At 36.6% G+C, this 18,552-nt stretch overlaps 1 protein-coding gene across 2 annotated transcripts in view; it reads right to left on the bottom strand.

Annotated features, from left to right (window-relative positions):
* The window catches only part of CNTN5 (contactin 5), a 1,309,320-nt gene that overhangs the window by 505,178 nt on the left and 785,590 nt on the right, over positions 1 to 18,552 (bottom strand). The gene's annotated exons all lie outside the window — the stretch shown is intronic.

The following is an 18,552-nucleotide window of genomic DNA, read 5'->3' as shown; positions in this document are numbered from 1 at the left end:
AGGAGGGGTTTACAGCAGAGCAAGTGACCCCTTGCTCAAGCCAGCAAACTTGGGCTTCAGGCCAGTGACTTTTGGGCTCAAGCCAGCAACCATGGGGTGATGTCTATGATCCCACTCTCAAGCCAGTGGCCCTGCACTCAAACTAGTGAGCCCATGCTCAAGCTGGATGAGCCCACGCTGAATCAGGTGACGTTGGGGTTTTTGAACCTGGTTTCTTCTCATCCCATTCCGACACTCTATCCATTCCACCATCACCTGGTCTGGCCCTATTATTTAATTTTCAAATGATTTAATGAAATCATTATGTATAAAGTCTCATATATTAAAAATTTAAAGCTTTGGATATTAAATGGAGTTCGCAATTATCCAAATAATTTTATTGGATGCTAAATGCTAATAAAATGTGCTTTTAAAGTCTAAGATCAACTTTACTTTATGAGAAAATGTCATGAAAAAGGCAGAGAAGTAATTTCTTAGTTTTGTATGAAAATGAAAGGTTAAATTAAAGGGATTAAATACAAGGTCTCTAAAAAATCATATAATCTCTTAAAAAGTTAAAGAGGTTATTTTTATCAACTACTTCAAGGTAAATTAATGAAATATTTTGAGTCTAGATTGTTTAAATGCCCTGAAAAGCAGTATGTTTGAATTCAGATATGAACTAGCAGTTTACAAGGGATGGCATATAAAGATATTTTTGAAACAAGAGACAGCATAAGAAAATTTTATTCTTGATTCATTATATGTTTAACTAGCTGGTATGAATTATTTTTTAAAATCCCAACTTTGATCTATTTTGAGTTAATTTTAGTACAAGGGGACAAACTGTAGTCCAGTTTCTTTTTTTTTTTGCATTTTTCTGAAGCTGGAAACAGGGAGAGACAGTCAGACAGACTCCCGCATGCGCCTGACCGGGATCCACCCGGCATGCCCACCAGGGGCGACACTCTGCCCACCAGGGGGCGATGCTCTGCCCATCCTGGGCGTCGCCATGTTGCGACCAGAGCCACTCTAGCGCCTGGGGCAGAGGCCACAGAGCCATCCCCAGCACCTGGGCCATCTTTGCTCCAATGGAGCCTTGGCTGCGGGAGGGGAAGAGAGAGACAGAGAGGAAGGCGCGGCGGAGGGGTGGAGAAGCAAATGGGCGCTTCTCCTATGTGCCCTGGCCGGGAATCGAACCCGGGTCCTCCACACGCTAGGCCGACGCTCTACCGCTAAGCCAACCGGCCAGGGCCAGTTTCATTCTTTTGCATGTGTTTTCCAGTTTTCCCAGCACCATTTATTGAAGAGGCTTTCTTTTCTCCATTGTGTGTTGTTGGCCCCTTTATCAAAAATTATTTGACTATATATATGTGGTTTTATTTCTGAACTTTCTATTCTGTTCCATTGGTCTGAGTGTCTATTTTTCTGCCAATACCATGCTGTTTTGATTGTCGTGGCCCTATAATATAGTTTGAAGTCAGGTATTGTAATGCCCCCAGCTTCATTCTTTTTCTTTAGAATTGCTTTGGCCATTCGGGGTTTTTTATAGTTCCATATAAATCTGATGATTTTTTGCTCTATTTCTTTAAAAAATGTCATTGGAATTTTGATGGGAATTGCATTAAATTTGTATATTGCTTTGGGTAATATGGCCATCTTGATTATATTTATTCTTCCTAACCAAGAACAAGGTATATTCTTCCATCTCATTATATCTTTTTCGATTTCCCTTAACAATGGTTTATAGTTTTCATTATATAAGTCCTTTACATTCTTTGTTATGTTTATTCCTAAGTATTTTATTTTTTCGTTGTTGCAATCGTGAAGGGGATTATTCAAAATGGATCAAAGATCTAAACATAAGACCTGAAACAATTAAGTACATAGAAGAAGACATAGGTACTCAACTCATGGACCTGGGTTTTAAAGAGCATTTTATGAATTTGACTCCAAAGGCAAGAGAAGTGAAGGCAAAAATTAGTGAATGGGACTACATCAGACTAAGAAGTTTTTGCTCAGCAAGAGAAACTGATAACAAAATAAACAGAAAGCCAACTAAATGGGAAATGATATTTTCAAACAACAGCTCAGATAAGGGCCTAATATCCAAAATATACAAAGAACTCATAAAACTCAACAACAAACAAACAAACAATCCAATAAAAAAATGGGAAGAGGACATGAACAGACACTTCTCCCAGGAAGAAATACAAATGGCCAACAGATATATGAAAAGATGCTCATCTTCTTTAGTTATTAGAGAAATGCAAATCAAAACTGCAATGAGATACCACCTCACACCTGTTAGATTAGCTATTATTAACAAGACAGGTAATAGCAAATGTTGGAGAGGCTGTGGAGAAAAGGGAACCCTCATACACTGTTGGTGGGAATGTAAAGTAATACAACCATTATGGAAGAAAGTATGGTGGTTCCTCAAAAAACTGCAAATAGAACTACCTTATGACCCAGCAATCCCTCTACTGGGTATATACCCCCAAAACTCAGAAACATTGATACGTAAAGACGCATGCAGCCCCATGTTCATTGCAGCATTGTTCACAGTGGCCAGGACATGGAAACAACCAAAAAGCCCATCAATAGATGACTGGATAAAGAAGATGTGGCACATATACACTATGGAATACTACTCAGCCATAAGAAATGATGACATCGGATCATTTACAGCAAAATGGATGGATCTTGATAACATTATACGAAGCGAAATAAGTAAATCAGAAAAATCCAGGAACTGCATTATTCCATACGTAGGTGGGACATAAAAGTGAAACTAAGAGACATTTATAAGAGTGTGGTGGTTACGGGGGGAGGGGGAAAGGGAGAGGGAAAGGGGGAGGGGGAGGGGCACAAAGAAAACTAGATAGAAGGTGACAGAGGACAATCTGACTTTGGGTGATGGGTATGCAACATAATTGAACGACAAGATATCCTAGACTTGTTATCTTTGAATATATGTATCCTGATTTATTGATGTCGCCCCATTAAAAAAATAAAATTAAAAAAATAAAATTAAAAAAATCCCAACTTTGGAGAGACTGCTAAGAGCTTTGCATTCTGGTGAATGTTTGAAGAGTGTGTAGACTTACATTATCAATTTCAAATTCTCATCAGCACGGTAATAAGCTAATCTATTGACAGCGTTTTATATGGTGTATTCTTGCTTGTCACTGAAGAGAAATCAGTATACTAGGTGAGGAAATTACCTTCATAATGAGCATAAGCTACAGGAATAAAATATGCTTTGTCAAAATAATCTTATTGATAACCAGTAACAATCATCACTAGCAATAATGTACCAACTTTTTGTTTATAGATGTCTTTCTTTCTGAACTTAAAAAAACAGGTCATGGACATGACTTCTCCTCTTCAGTAATTTTCATTAACCCTTTTGGGGTATGTATTTATTAATGATAAATTACATCATTAACTAAGCCGAGCTATGTTTATAAGTAATAATTTAAGGAGAACTTATAGGAAAGACCCTCATGCATAGACATTTAGCCAAGTGAGGTGTGGGTTAAAGGGATAAGTTCAGCAAATATGCAGCAGCTGCTCAAAGCCATTAGCTGCTTAAATCAAAATTTAAAACAGGACTTATACATGAATGCAGTGAATATATAGCTTTGTGATTATATTCTAGTTACATTTAAAGAATTGGCTTGGTTTTATGTCAGGCTAATTAAACTTGCAATTGAAGTGATATAGGGATGCTGTTATGATCTCTATATAAAGCCACAAATGAGAAATTTCTATGAAAATTAAATGTCAAGAAAAGATTTTCTTCCTTTAAGGAACTTGGGTAGAATTGGAATCCTTTAAATGTTTATATTTATCCTTTTGCTCTGACCTCTGGGAGTCTTAAGGAAATATTTATATCTTGACCAAAATAATTATGAAACATGATAGCCTTCATTATCCTGATTTCTTACTATGAAAAGTATTGTTTTACTGCTGCTATATTTACTTATTTATTTTTTATATTTTATGGTACATAATTTTATATGGCAAGCCATATAAATCACCTTTGGAGCCTGATCTGTGGTGGCACAGTGGATTAAAGCATCAACCTGGAATGCTGAGGTTGCAGGTTCGAAACCCTGCACTTGTCTGGTCAAGGCACATATGGGAGTTGATGCTTTCTGCTTCTCCACCCTTTCTCTCTCTCTCTCTTTCTCTCTCTCTCTCTATCTCTATCTCTATCTCTTACTCTCTCTCCTCTCTAAAATGAATAAAAGAAATTAAATCACCTTTGGAATAAAGTTAAGATAAAATATATTAGTAAAAAAAATAATTATATATAAAGATATATAAATTTGCTATTTTGCATTTGTTGATAAATTTAGTGAAAAATCAATTAAAATAAAGCTTTAAAAGAAACTAAGCTTGTTTTACACTTAACTTAATTTTTTCAAACACTAGAGATAACTTATTATTGCTAAGTCACCAGGTAAAGATGCCAGCACTCACTTCCTTATCATCATTCTCTTCAAAAGCCAGAATCTATGACGCTATTATCAGTTTTGAAAACAATCACCATAATCTTTGTCTTGTTTCAAAATTCATTTAGAAAACTTAGGTTTCCAGGTCCTAACTATATATCATCCAATTATTTTGTAATTATAAAGAAAATGAGTTATCAAAAAAGGCAATATGGTAATAAGAAAAATTAACTACATAGCCAAGTCACTATAAATCTCTAAATTCTAGATCTATAAAAAGATTCAGTGCTCCTTAAAGTCTTAAACTGCCATAAAAAATTAAGCAAGTGGTTTTTCAACTAAATTTGAACAATGAGAAAGCAGAATGCTTACATACCTATTTTTGTCACTAGTATTAATGTTTGTTATATCATATAGATATTAATGAATCTAAAATGGTGGTTGGTGAGGAAAATGTATAAGGACTTTTAAAAAGATTACAATACATAGTTTAAGAGAGGTATTGAAAATTTAATGTCATAAAGTTAATGTAATACATATTTATATTAGAATAGAAAATGATAGAGTACCTATAGAGTTAAATAAGAGGTATCATCTGTAAAATGGATTTACTTTTATAATGTGACAACACATGTTGGTTATGAAGATGAAGTGAGTTAATGTACTTTAAAATATTTCTTGCACAGAAATATCTTTTCAAAGAATTGTTTTTAAAAATATGTATAAGTGGCCCTAGCCAGTTGGCTCAGTGGTAGAGCATCATCCTGGCGTGCAGGAGTCCCGGGTTCGATTCCCAGCCAGGGCACACAGGAGAAGCGCCCATCTGCTTCTCCACTCCTCCCCTCTCCTTCCTCTCTGTTTCTCTCTTCCCCTCCCGCAGCCAAGGCTCCATTGGAGCAAAGTTGGCCCAGGCGCTGAGGATGGCTCTGTGGCCTCTGCTTCAGGCACTAGAATGGCTCTGGATGCAACAGAGCAATGGCCCAGATGGGCAGAGTATCACCCTCTGGTGGGCGTACTGGGTGGATCCTGGTCAGGCGCATGCGGGATTCTGTCTGACTGCCTCCGTTTCCAACTTCAGAAAAATACAAAAAAAAAAAAAGAATATATATATATATATATATAAGTTACTAAGGTAAGCTTGAAACTTTAAAAATAAACGTTTTTAGAAATCTATTTTACTATATTTATTATAGTATTAATGCTATCTTAAATGCCACCAGAACTTATTTGGAACAAAGTTATATGCAATTCTAGTACCTAGATTTTTTAAAACAATGTTTTATTTATTCATTTTAGAGAGGATAGAGAGAGAGAAGGAAGGAAGGAAGGAAGGAGAAGCAGGAAACATCAACTCCCATAGATGCCTTGGCCAGGCAAGCCCAGGGTTTCAAACCAGACAACCTCAGCATTCCAGGTAGATGCTTTATCCACTGCGCCACCACAGGCCAGGCCCCTAGATTTTTGTTTCTATAACATCATGGTCAACGAAGGAATTGAATCTAGGCTTGATTTGGGCATTGGGTAGGAGATCAAGATGTTATTAGAAGAAAGCTAGAATATTTTAAAGTGCACTTCTGGTTAATAAGAGGACAAAGAAGCTAGCGTTAAGGAAGTCACAATAGCCAAACTGTGACAATTTGCATATGTATATAAATATGTTGAATCTGCAGAAACTCATGCAACTCTAGTGTTATTCACAATCAGAGAGTTTAATATGATGCATGTCTGTGTCCAAAATATATATGTAATTTTCATGCAAAAGAAAGATGACTCTAATAGAATATATTTACATTTATTATCTTTAATAAATATGATATTGTTAAATTATGGATATCTTGATTCTTCAATTAAATATGTATAATTTGTAAAACAATTTGGAACCTTTTTCTATAAATAAAATTAGAGGGGACCCATCTCAAGCTTATTTAATATTGTCCAATAGATCTCAGATTCCCATAATTTTAAGCAAACGTCATAACTGAAAAATTTCATACGCAAATTATAAAAGAGGTCGAGTCTGCTAAACAGGGTCTCTCTTTTGAATGAAGCAACCAAAATTCAGTTGGTTGATCATTCAGAAACTGACTCTGGATTAGGTAATATGAATCTCTTTCCATTTTATTTTAGAAGATTACAGAACAGAAACATATCTGAAAAAGTTACTTGTATCCACGATAAAATTAATGTATAAAATGTAAAAAAATTATATAATTAAATTATAAACTGAGTAAAGTATAAAGTTATAACTAAAAATAAACATAAGACAATTTGGTTATAAGTATTAAAAAAGTTTTATAATAGTTTTAATAATTTTTAAAGTGTCTAATTTTATGATATTTAAAACACTTAAAAGACTTGTATTAGATTTGAATATTTGATTAAGTAGGTTTTAATAATTATTTAAATTTATGAAATATATTAGTTTTCTTTGTGTGTGTGTGACAGAGACAGAGAGAGAAGCAGAGAAAGAGATAGATAGGGACAGACAGACAGCAAGAGAGAGATGAGAAGCACCTTTGTTGTGGCACCTTAGTTGTTTAATGATTGCTTTCTCATATGTGCCTTGACCAGGGGGCTACAGCAGACCAAGTGACCACTTGCTCAACACAGTGACCTGGGGCTCAAGCTGGTGAGTCTGCTCAAGCGGGATGAGTCCTCTCTCAAGCCAGCAACCTCGGGGTTTTGAACTTGGGTCCTCTGTGTCCCAGTCTGAGGCTCTATCTACTGCGCCATCACCTAGTCAGGCTAAATATATTAGTTTTGAAGTGTAAGTTGTATAATGAATGTTTAAATTTTTACATAAATAGTGATTGATATGATATATATAAAGGATTAATAATTTCAGATTTAATGTGGTGAAGACTAACAAAGGTCCTCCACTCACAAAAGCCCTTTACATTTTTCTATTAATAATAACAGTGAGTTAATTTTCTTTGTATCTATGAGGCTGGACATGGAAAATCATGATGTAAAAGAAATTTGTCACAGAGGCTTTTTTGTTTTGTTTTCTGTCGATTAGGGAGAGAAAAGCATAAATTCATTGTGAGGGAGGAAGGGCTTGAAGAGCTGACTGAGTTAGTTTGAAAAGTAACAAACCACAGCTGTGCAGTTCCTTTATCAGCTCCCTGAAATAATTTGTACCACAGGCCAAAAAAATGGGATATATGAACAGTCAAGGACAAACTATCTGAACCTCTTCTCATACCCCCTCCCCTCCTGGAGACACAAAAGTCACATAGGTCTGCAGAAAAAGAAGCCAAAGAAATCAGGCACTTGTCACATGAAAGCTAAAGCTGTAAAGGTATATAAAAAACTCAGAAAAACTAACTTTGAGAAACTCATATAATGATGCCTTGAAGGTCACACTGCTCCACTGGCAAATAAAACCCCTTCCTCCAGAATGTTGTTTGCACATCTTTCCCCTCTGGGAGTCACTTCCTTTGTTCCTGAAACAGTTGTTCCACTTAGTTGTTCCATCTAGTTGTGCATTCATGATTGCTCCTTCTACTGCCCTGACAGGTGATGGAGCCCACAACCCCAGTGTGCTGGGATGATGCTTTATACACTGATTCATACAGCCAGGGCTGCCACAAAGTTTTTTTATCCTACTTTACCTTTCTATCTTTTTACTTCCTTTCAGAGTTCCTTTTTGTTTTCTTACCAAATTTCTACCTCATTTCCTGATCCTAAGCACAAAATTACCTTGACTCTAGAATACTATAGCACCCATGCTCATACCCTAGTATACTAGGAAGCAAGTTGATCCACTTTTCACCCTTTCTGTCTATCATCTATATTTGTATTTTTTCCTCCTCAGATCACCTGGCAAAAAGAGTGAACTAAACCTAAAGAACTTAAATTTTTATATCATTTATACAGACATAATGACATCTAACAGAAGGATTAATTTTGAGGCAGGAGTGGCATTCCTTATGTGAATAACTGACTGCTTCAACCAGGCACACTTGGGATTTTATCTATATGGGTGGTCTCCAGAATACAGTATTGCATCAAGTGTAGTTGATTGGGCAGGGGCAGGTACATAAATGCTACCAATAAATACATATATATTTCTACCCATACATTTAAGTTAAAAATAAAGCAAATATTGGAGAGTGACGTCAGAGAAATGGTGCTGTGAGGAGCACTCCTGATACCTCTACCCAAAATTTTAACAAGTTCTACAACCAGAGACAGAAAAATCTGCCCCTGGAGCGTCTGGAAGTCCCACACACTGAACAAGAAGGTATGATTTGGAGAAAAGTTGGCTAAATACAGTGCGTCCGTAAAGTCATGTGCACTTTTGACCAGTCACAGGAAAGCAACAAAAGACGACAGAAATGTGAAATCTGCACCAAATAAAAGGAAAACCCTCCCAGTTTCTGTAGGATGATGTGGCAGTAAGTGCGCATGTGCAGATGATGATGTAACACCGTGTATACAGCAGAGCAGCCCATGGCCATGCCAGTGGAGATGTGGATGGTACAGAGGAAAGTTCAGTGTGTTCTGTGGCTCGCAAAATTCGAATCCGTGACCAAAGTGCAACGTAAATATCAGCACGTTTATAACAAAGTACCACTACATAGGAATAACATTACTCGGTGGAATTATCAGTTGAAGGAAACTGGCAGTTTGGAGGAGAAACTCCATTCTGGTAGGCCATCAGTCAGTGATGAGTCTGTAGAGGCTATACAGGATAGCTACCTAAGGAGCCCTAAAAAATCTGTGCAAGAGCCCACATCAAACTGCACTGAACAGGTATGAAACTGAGAGGGTTTTCCTTTTATTTGGTGCAGATTTCACATTTCTATTGTCTTTTGTTGCTTTCCTGTGACCGGTCAAAAGTGCACCATGACTTTATGGACACACTGTATATTATCAACCCTGAAGGAAATAAGATGGAGTATGGAACACTCCACCTACCTCACTAACCTGAGCAAGGGCTGCTTTCACTTGGAACTGACAGAGAGTGGGGGCTGGGGGCATGGAGGGAGCCAGACATGGGCACAGACGTTCAAGCCGAGGAAAGAGTGTGCTTGCAGCGACTCAGCCCACGTGAGCTAACGCCAGTGCCGGACCTCAGCAAAGGTGGGTGAGCAGTGGCCGCCATTACCCCCGATATCCTGGTCAGTGAGTGCAGACAGTGTGCGAGAGGTTCCTCCTAGCGCCCTGTGTGTGGATGCCCATGTTCCTGGAAAGAGGGGCAGGGTCAGAGGCTTCTGCGTGGGCTGTGACCAGAGTCTCGGTGTGCTCCCTGCTCCCCCAGCAACAGCGTGCTGGGGAGTGCGTGAAAACAACTTTCCCTACTCCCGGACTTCTTTGGGTGGGCAGGCACCTCACCCAGCCATCCAGGCTAATATCCCAGGGAAGAAAAAATATGAAAGTGCTAGGGGGAGGGGCACACAGGCAGCTTGCAGACTGTCTCGGGAGCAGATTTGTGGATCCAATTGCTGAAATTAGCTTAACCCACAGTCTGCTCACCACCCAACTGGCTTACGCAGCTCTAGTTGATAAGGTCTCTCTCAGATCAGCAATCTAAAACAAGAGACATGATATTTTTTAGTGCCTCTTGATCTGCATGTAGGGGCAGGGGCAACTTCCTGTCAGCCGATACAGGGTGAAAAACACATTCCTACAGAACAAACCTCAGAGAACACTGCAGAAGTTAGACAGGCTAGGCTGTAGGTTTTTTAACAAGAAAGAAGCCTGCAGAAAGCAATCCCATGGAATGCTAAGGCAAATTAACTAGGTATACCTGGGGAACTGAACAGAAGTCAACACGTCCCCCTAACTGCTTAAGCTGTAGGCTTTTATTGGCAGAGTTTTCATACTCAGGACTATGCACTAAAAAGAGGGACTCGGCAACTTTTAAGACCTCCTGTTCTGTAGGCAGCAACTAGGGCATCTTCTTCCCAGCCAAAACAGGTTACAAAGTGCAAAAAGCCTGGGGAGAGTGGTCCCTCAGAGTGGTTAGGCATACTGGACATACCTCGAGGCTCATAGAAAGACACCTTGAGAGCAATTGGCTCCCAGCCCTGCCTGATTATGCTGGGGGCTCTGACTGACAGAGCCTTACCCAGAACCCTGAGCTGAGTGGGGATAGAGTGGGGATCTGTCATTTCTTTGAGCCTTTTAATCTCCAGGCACTGGCAGCGGCAACTTCATAGCTGAATCATCAGGCTGCTAAGTCAGGAAGGACAGACTAAGGGAGAGACTCCAGGAAAATGAACTCTCTCATTGTTGGAGCCTGCAAATGCTAACAATCCCCAGCTACCAAAGAGACTGAGGCCTAGTATATGACATCACCATAGAGACACATCAAGTACAAATCTCTACCTAAGCATGCCACAGGGGCAGAGCCTGGGGTACAGAGCCACTGATCAGGAAGAGAGAGAAGAAAGAAAAAGAAAGAAGAGAACCTCTCAAAATCAAGAAAAATCCACAGTCTATAACTTTTTCCACTTTTTTTTGTTTCTTTCATCTTATCTTTTTTTTTTTCTTCCACCTTGGTCCTTTTATTCACTGCTAGTCTTATTCTTTTCTCTTCATCTTGAACTACATTACCCATAAGTGATACATTTCCCATTTTTTCTTTTTCTTTCTTTCTCTCTATGAGGGTTACACTCCAAAACACTTAACTCTCTCCTTTTCTTTTCCTTTTTACCTTTTTTCTTTTTTCTCCCTCTCTCTTAATTTCTTCTTTCCTCCTTTACTTTCCTCTCATTCAATTCTCACTCATGAACAAATTATTTTATTTTGGATTCAAATTTTTTCGTTGTGGCATTTTGTGTGCTTTTCACTTTGCTTTTTAATTTATTAGCATTCCTCCCAACCCTGGCACTCCATTCTATGTAGTTTTTGTTCCAATTAATACAACAGTATTTTTTTTTGTTTTTCTTGTTTCCCTCTTATCCCTTTCACTATATTTCTCAGTCGACCATCATTCACAAGCAAATTATTTTATTCTTGATCCAAATTTTTTCTTTTTTGCATTTTGTGGGTCCCTACCTCCTTTGTGCCTTTTTATTAGTTCTCCCCAACTCAGGCTATCCATTATAGGTAGTTTTTGTTCCATTCAGCACAATATAATTCTCAGTTTTTCATGGTATTTTCTCAAAGAAAGAAAGAAAAAGGGAAAAAAGAAATAATAATTTTTAAAATTATTTTTTTTCTTTTTATTCTTTATTAATTCTCATTAGTGGTATTAACAAAACTACCCTCAGATGCCATTAAGGAAAGAAAATCAAATATCATGGATACAAAAGACAGAGATGTAGCACAAATAGATAAGGGAAAAAAATCTATAGAAAAAAAATTAATAGATTGGAAACCTTGGAGTTAAATCACAGAAAATTAAAAATAGAAACCCTAAAAATACTCAGAGATATACAAGAAAGCACAGAAGGGCAATTTAGGGAGCTCAAAAAACAATGCAATGAACACAAAGAATATATTGCCAAGGAAATTGAAGATATGAAAACAAATCAAATAGAGATGAAAAACTCAATTCATGAACTAAAAAACGAGGTAACAAGCTTAGCTAATAGAACAGGCCAGATAGGAAAGAGGATTAGAGACATAGAAGACAGGCAACTTGAGGCACAACACAGAGAAGAGACTTGAGAATTAAAAAAAATGAAAAAACCCTATAGGAACTGTCTGACTCCATCAAAAAAAGTAACATAAGAATAATAGGGGCCCTGGCCAGTTGGCTCAGGGGTAGAGCATCGGCCTGGCGTGCAGAAGTCCCGAGTTCAATTCCTGGCCAGGGCACACAGGAGAAGCACCCATCTGTTTCTCCACGCCTCCCCCTCTCCTTTCTCTCTGTCTCTCTCTTCCCCTCCCGCAGAGAAGCTCCATTGGAGCAAAGATGGCCCAGGCGCTGGAGATGGCTCCTTGGCCTCTGCCCCAGGCACTGGAGTGGCTCTGGTTGCGGCAGAGCGACACTCTGGAGGGGCAGAGCATCGCCCCCTGGTGGGCAGAGCATCGCCCCCTGGTGGGCGTGCTGGGTGGATTCCGGTCAGGCGCATGTGGGAGTCTGTCTGACTGTCTCTCCCTGTTTCCAGCTTCAGAAAAATACAAAAAAAATACAAAAAAAAAAGAAAGAATAATAGGTATATCAGATGGAGAAGAAAGAGAAAATTGAATGAAGAACATATTCGAACAAATAATAGACGAGAACTTCCCAAGCTTGTGGAAAGAACTAAAGCCTCAAATTCAAGAAGCAAAAATAACACTGAGTTATCTTAACCCCAACAAACCTACTCCAAGGCACATCATAATGAAATTGGCACAAACCAATGACAAAAAAAAAAAAAAAAATTCTCAAGGCAGCCAGGGAAAAGAAGAATAGAACATATAAAGGAAGGCCTATTAGATTATCATCGGATTTTCCAGCAGAAACTCTACAAGCTAGAAGAGACTGGATGCCAATATTTAAAGTTCTGAAAGAGAGAAACTTCTAGTCAAGAATACTATACCCATCAAAGCTATCCTTCAAATATGAAGGAGAAATAAAAACATTCACAGATACAGAAAAGATGAGAAAATTTATCATCAGAAAACTCCCACTTCAGGAAATACTAAAGGGGGTTTTACAACCAGCTACAAAGAACAAAAGAAAACAAAACCACAAGTAAAAGCTCCACCAAGAACACAATAAAACCAAATTTAAACTGTGACAACAAAAACAAAAAAAGGGGAGAGGACGAAGATTAACAGTAGCAAAGGACAATGAAGTGCAGAAGCATTCATAAGATAGTGTACTACAATGAACATGGTCAATACCCTTTTCATTACCTAATGGTAACCACCCCTGAAAAAACCACCACAGAAGCACATGACCTAAAAAAGGTAGTAACAGAGGAAGGAAGTATGAATTAAAACCAAACAAAAACAAATGATAGAAAAACAAAAGAGAAGAATCAAACAAGATACAAAACTAACAGAAAGCAATATATAAAATGGCAATAGGGAACCCTCAAGTGTCAATAATTACACTAAAGGTAAATGGATTAAACTCACCAATAAAAAGACACAGAGTAGCAGAATGGATTAAAAAAGAAAATCCAACTGTATGCTGCCTACAAGAAACGCATCTAAGCAACAAGGATAAAAACAAATTCAAAGTGAAAGGCTGGAAAACAATACTCCAAGCAAACAACACCCAAAAAAAAGCAGGTGTAGCAATACTCATATCTAACAATGCTGACTACAAGACAGCAAAAGTAATCAGAGACATAAATGGTCATTTCATAATGATTAAGGGGGCACTGAGTCAAGAAGACATAACAATTCTTAATATATATGCACCAAACCAAGGAGCACCAAAATATATAAGACAGCTACCAACTGACCTAAAACCAAAAACTGACAAAAATACAGTCATACTTGGAGACTTCAATAGGCCGCTGATGACTCTAGATCGTTCATCCAAACAGAAAATCAATAAAGAAATATTGGCCTTAAAAGAAACACTAGAGCAATTGGATATGATAGACATCTATAGGACATTTTATCCCAAAGTGACAAAGTACACATTTTTCTCTAGTATACATGGAACATTCTCAAGAATTGACCATATGTTGGGCCACAAAAATAACATCAGCAAAATCAGAAAAATTGAAATTGTACTAAGCATATTTTCTGATCATAAAGCCTTGAAACTAGAATTCAACTGCAAAAAAGAGGTAAAAATAACTCACAAAACTGTGAAAACTAAACAACATATTTTAAAAAAATGACTGGGTCAAAGAAGAAATAAGCACAGAGATCAAAAGATATATACAGACAAATGAAAATGACAATATGGCATATCAGAATCTCTGGGATGCAGCAAAAGCAGTAATAAGAAGGAAGTTCATATCACTTCAGGCCTATATGAACAAACAAGAGAGAGCCCAAGTAAACCACTTAACTTCACACCTTAAGGAACTAGAAAAAGAACAAAGATAACCCAAAACCAGCCGAAGAAAGGAGATAATAAAAATCAGAGCAGAAATAAATGAAATAGAGAACAGAAAAACTATAGAAAAAATTAATAAAACAAGGAGCAGGTTCTTTGAAAAGATCAACAAAATTGACAAACCCTTGGCAAGACTCACCAAGGAAAAAAGAGAAAGAACTCATATAAACAAAATCCAAAATGAAAGAGGAGAAATTACTATAGATATCAAAGATATACAAAGAATTATCGTAGAATATTATGAAAAACTATATGCCACCAAATTCAACAATCTAGAAGAAATGGATAAATTCCTAGAACAATACAACCTTCCTAGACTGAGTTAAGAAGAAGCAGAAAGCCTAGACAGACCAATAAGCAGGGAGGGAATAGAAAAAAACTATTAAAAACCTCCCCAAAAATAAAAGTCCAGGACCAGATGGCTATACTAGTGAATTCTATCAAACATTCAAAGAAGACTTGGTTCCTATTCTACTGAAAGTCTTCCAAAAAATTGAAGAGGAAACAACACTTCCAAACACATTTTATGAGGCCAACATAACCCTTATACCAAAATCTGGCAAGGATGGCACAAAAAAAGAAAACTACAGACCAATATCTCTAATGAACCCAGATGCTAAAATACTAAACAAAATATTAGCCAATCGAATACAACAACATATTAAAAAAATAATACATCATGATCAAGTTGGATTCATCCTAGAATCTCAAGGATGGTTCAACATACATAAAACGGTTAATGTTATACACCATATCAACAAAACAAATAACTAAAACCACAAGATCTTATCAATAGATGCAGAAAAGGCATTCGGAAAAACACAACACAATTTTATGTTTAAAACACTCAACAAAATAGGTATAGAAGAAAAATATCTCAACATGATAAAGGCCATTTATGATTAACCATCAGCAAACATCATATTAAATGGCATAAAACTGAGGACTTTCCCCCTTAAATCAGGAACAAGACAGGGATGTCCACTCTCTCCTCTCTTATTTAATATGGTGTTAGAAGTTCTAACCCGAGCAATCAGACAAGATAAAAAAATAAAAGGCATCCATATCAGAAAAGAAGAAGTAAAGGTTTCACTTTTTGCAGATGATATGATCCTATACATCTAAAACCCCAAAGACTCCACAAAAAGATTACTAGAAACAATAAACCAATACAGTAAGGTCGCAGGATACAAAATTAATATAAAAAAGTCCATAGCCTTTCCATATGCCAACAACAAAACATTAGAACACGAACTCAAAAAAATAATCCCCTTCACGGTTGCAACAACAACAACAAAAATACCTAGAAATAAACATAACAAAGATTGTAAAGGACCTATATAACAAAAACTACAAAGCATTGTTAAGGGAAATTGAAAAAGATATAATAAAATGAAAAAATATTCCTTGTACTTGGATAGGAAGAATAAATATAATCAAAATGACCATATTACTCAAAGCAATATATAAATTTAATGGAATTCCCTTCAAAATTCCAATGACATTTTTTAAAGAAATAGAACAAAAAATCATTAGATTTATATGGAACTGTAAAAAAAAAAACCAAATAGCCAAAGCAATCCTAAGGAAAAAGAACGAAACTGGGGGCATTACAATACCTGACTTCAAATTATATTATAGAGTCACGACAATCAAAACAGTATGGTATTGGCAGAAAAATAGACATTCAGACCAATGGAACAGAATAGAAAGTCCAGAAAAAAAACTACATATATATGGTCAAGTACTTTTTGATAAAGGCGCCAACAACACATAATGGAGAAAAGAAAGCCTTTTCAACAAATGGTGCTGGGAAAACTAGAAAGCCACATGCAAAATAATGAAACTGGACTACAGTTTGTCCCCTTGTACTAAAATTAATGCAAAATGGATCAAAGACCTAAATATAAGACCTGAAACAATAAAGTACATAGAAGAAAACATAGGTACTAAACTCATGGACCTTGGTTTTAAAGAGTGTTTTATGAATTTGACTCCAAAAGCAAGAGAAGTAAAGGCAAAGATAAATGAATGGGTCCACATCAAATTAAGAAATTTTTGCTCAGCAAGAGAAATTGACAACAAAATAAACAGACAGCCAACTAAATGGGAAATGATATTTTCAAACAACAGCTCAGATAAGAACCTAATATCCAAAATATACAAAGAACTCATAAAACTCAACAACAAACAAACAATCCAATAAAAAAATGGGAAGAGGACATGAACAGACTCTTCTCCCAGGAAGAAATACAAATGGCCAATAGATATATGAAAAGATGCTCATCTTCTTTAGTTATTAGAGAAATGTAAATCAAAACTGCAATGAGATACCACCTCACACCTGTTAGATTAGCTATTATTAACAAGACAGGTAATAGCAAGTGTTGGAGAGGCTGTGGAGAAAAAGGAACCCTCATCCATTGTTGGTGGGAATGTAAAGTAATACAACCATTATGGAAGAAAGTATGGTGGTTCCTCAAAAAACTAAAAATAGAACTACCATATGACCCAGCAATCCCTCTACTGAGTATATACCCCCAAAACTCAACAACAATGGTATGTGAAGACACATGCTGCCCATGTTCATTGCAGCATTGTTCACAGTGGCCAAGACATGGATTCAACCAAAAAGCCCTTTAATAGATGACTGGATAAAGAAGAGTGGTACATATATACTATGGAATACTACTCAGCCATAAGAAATGATGACATCGGATCATTTACAGCAAAATGGATGGATCTTTATAACATTATACGAAGTGAAATAAGTAAATCAGAAAAAAACTAAGAACTGCATGATTCCATACATAGGTGGGACATAAAAACGAGACTAAGAGACATGGACAAGAGCGTGGTGGTTACGGGGTGGGGGCAGGGAGAGGGAGGAGAGGGAGAGAGGGGGGAGGGGATGGTCACAAAGAAAACCTGATAGAAGGTGACAGATGACAATTTGACTTTGGGTGACAGGTATGCAACATAATTGATGACAAGATAACCGGGAGATGTTTTCTGTGAACATATGTACCCTGATTTATTAATGTCACCTCATTAAAATTAATAAAAAATTATAAATAAGAAAAGAAAAAATATAGCAAATATTGCTCTAAACTAAGCTCAAAACATCTTGATGCTATATAGGTAAGACAGGTAGATGATAGACAATTGACAGAGATAGATGATAAAAAAATGATAGATGATGATGATAGATAGATAGATAATAGATAGAGAGTAGATATAGATAACAGTTAGCTTTCCTAGCCTAGTCACTGAATTGTAAATGCTTGTGCTAAGGTGCTCCTTGGGTATTTGTTGGTTGTAACTGGTCTTTGGAAAAATCCTAGGTTGGCACAATCATACAGACATGTTGGATCCTTACTTGGTGTACTGAAATCAGAGTACAATATATAGATCATGTATTATAGAATTGTACTCTTGCAAGTTATATAATTTTATTAACCAATGTAACCCAATAAAGGCAATAAACATACTTTTTCAAAAGACATGTAGGAGCTTTCAATAAATATATTTCTGCTCAGAAGCATCAAGAAAACTTCACATATTTTACTACCACTGCTGATTTGGGGGAGAGGACAAAACATTTAGTATGAGGCTATTGTGAATCAGTATGTATGCGTCATAGTGTATAGTGCAAAGAGAAAGGTGTAAACCAGTAATTTTGTACATCATGTTCTCTGGGTTTTCTTTATCTGCCTTCAGAAGACTTTACTAAACAGAGAATTAAGAGAATTATTTTATTAGGTCACTTTTAAAACATGTATAGTGGAAAGCATTAGGTTCTTTGACACAGCACATAACTGTTTTCTAAAATAAGAAAAGTTTATTGAGGCTACTATCATGGTATATTTTGTGTATATAAAGTACCTATATAAACTCCTTAGTCAAATCTACTTTAAGAGATAATATTTATATTTTTATAGAACCTATATAAATGTTTTCCAAACTGATTTATTATTACTTTTTTCTTTCCTTTTTCCTATAATAGGGTGTCTGGATTTTGGGTTAATTAGAAATAATACACGATAAAGATTATATAGAGAAAAATCAATTATTCTATTTTTCAGGGTAATTTTAACTTAGAAATCATTTTGTTATAAATTATGTAGCCAATATAGTTACATATAA

Source organism: Saccopteryx leptura, chromosome 1 (assembly GCF_036850995.1).
Source record: "Saccopteryx leptura isolate mSacLep1 chromosome 1, mSacLep1_pri_phased_curated, whole genome shotgun sequence".
Taxonomy (NCBI): Eukaryota; Metazoa; Chordata; class Mammalia; order Chiroptera; family Emballonuridae; genus Saccopteryx; species Saccopteryx leptura.
Note: the sequence above shows the minus strand (reverse complement) of the source record. Positions and strands in the feature narration are given on the sequence as shown.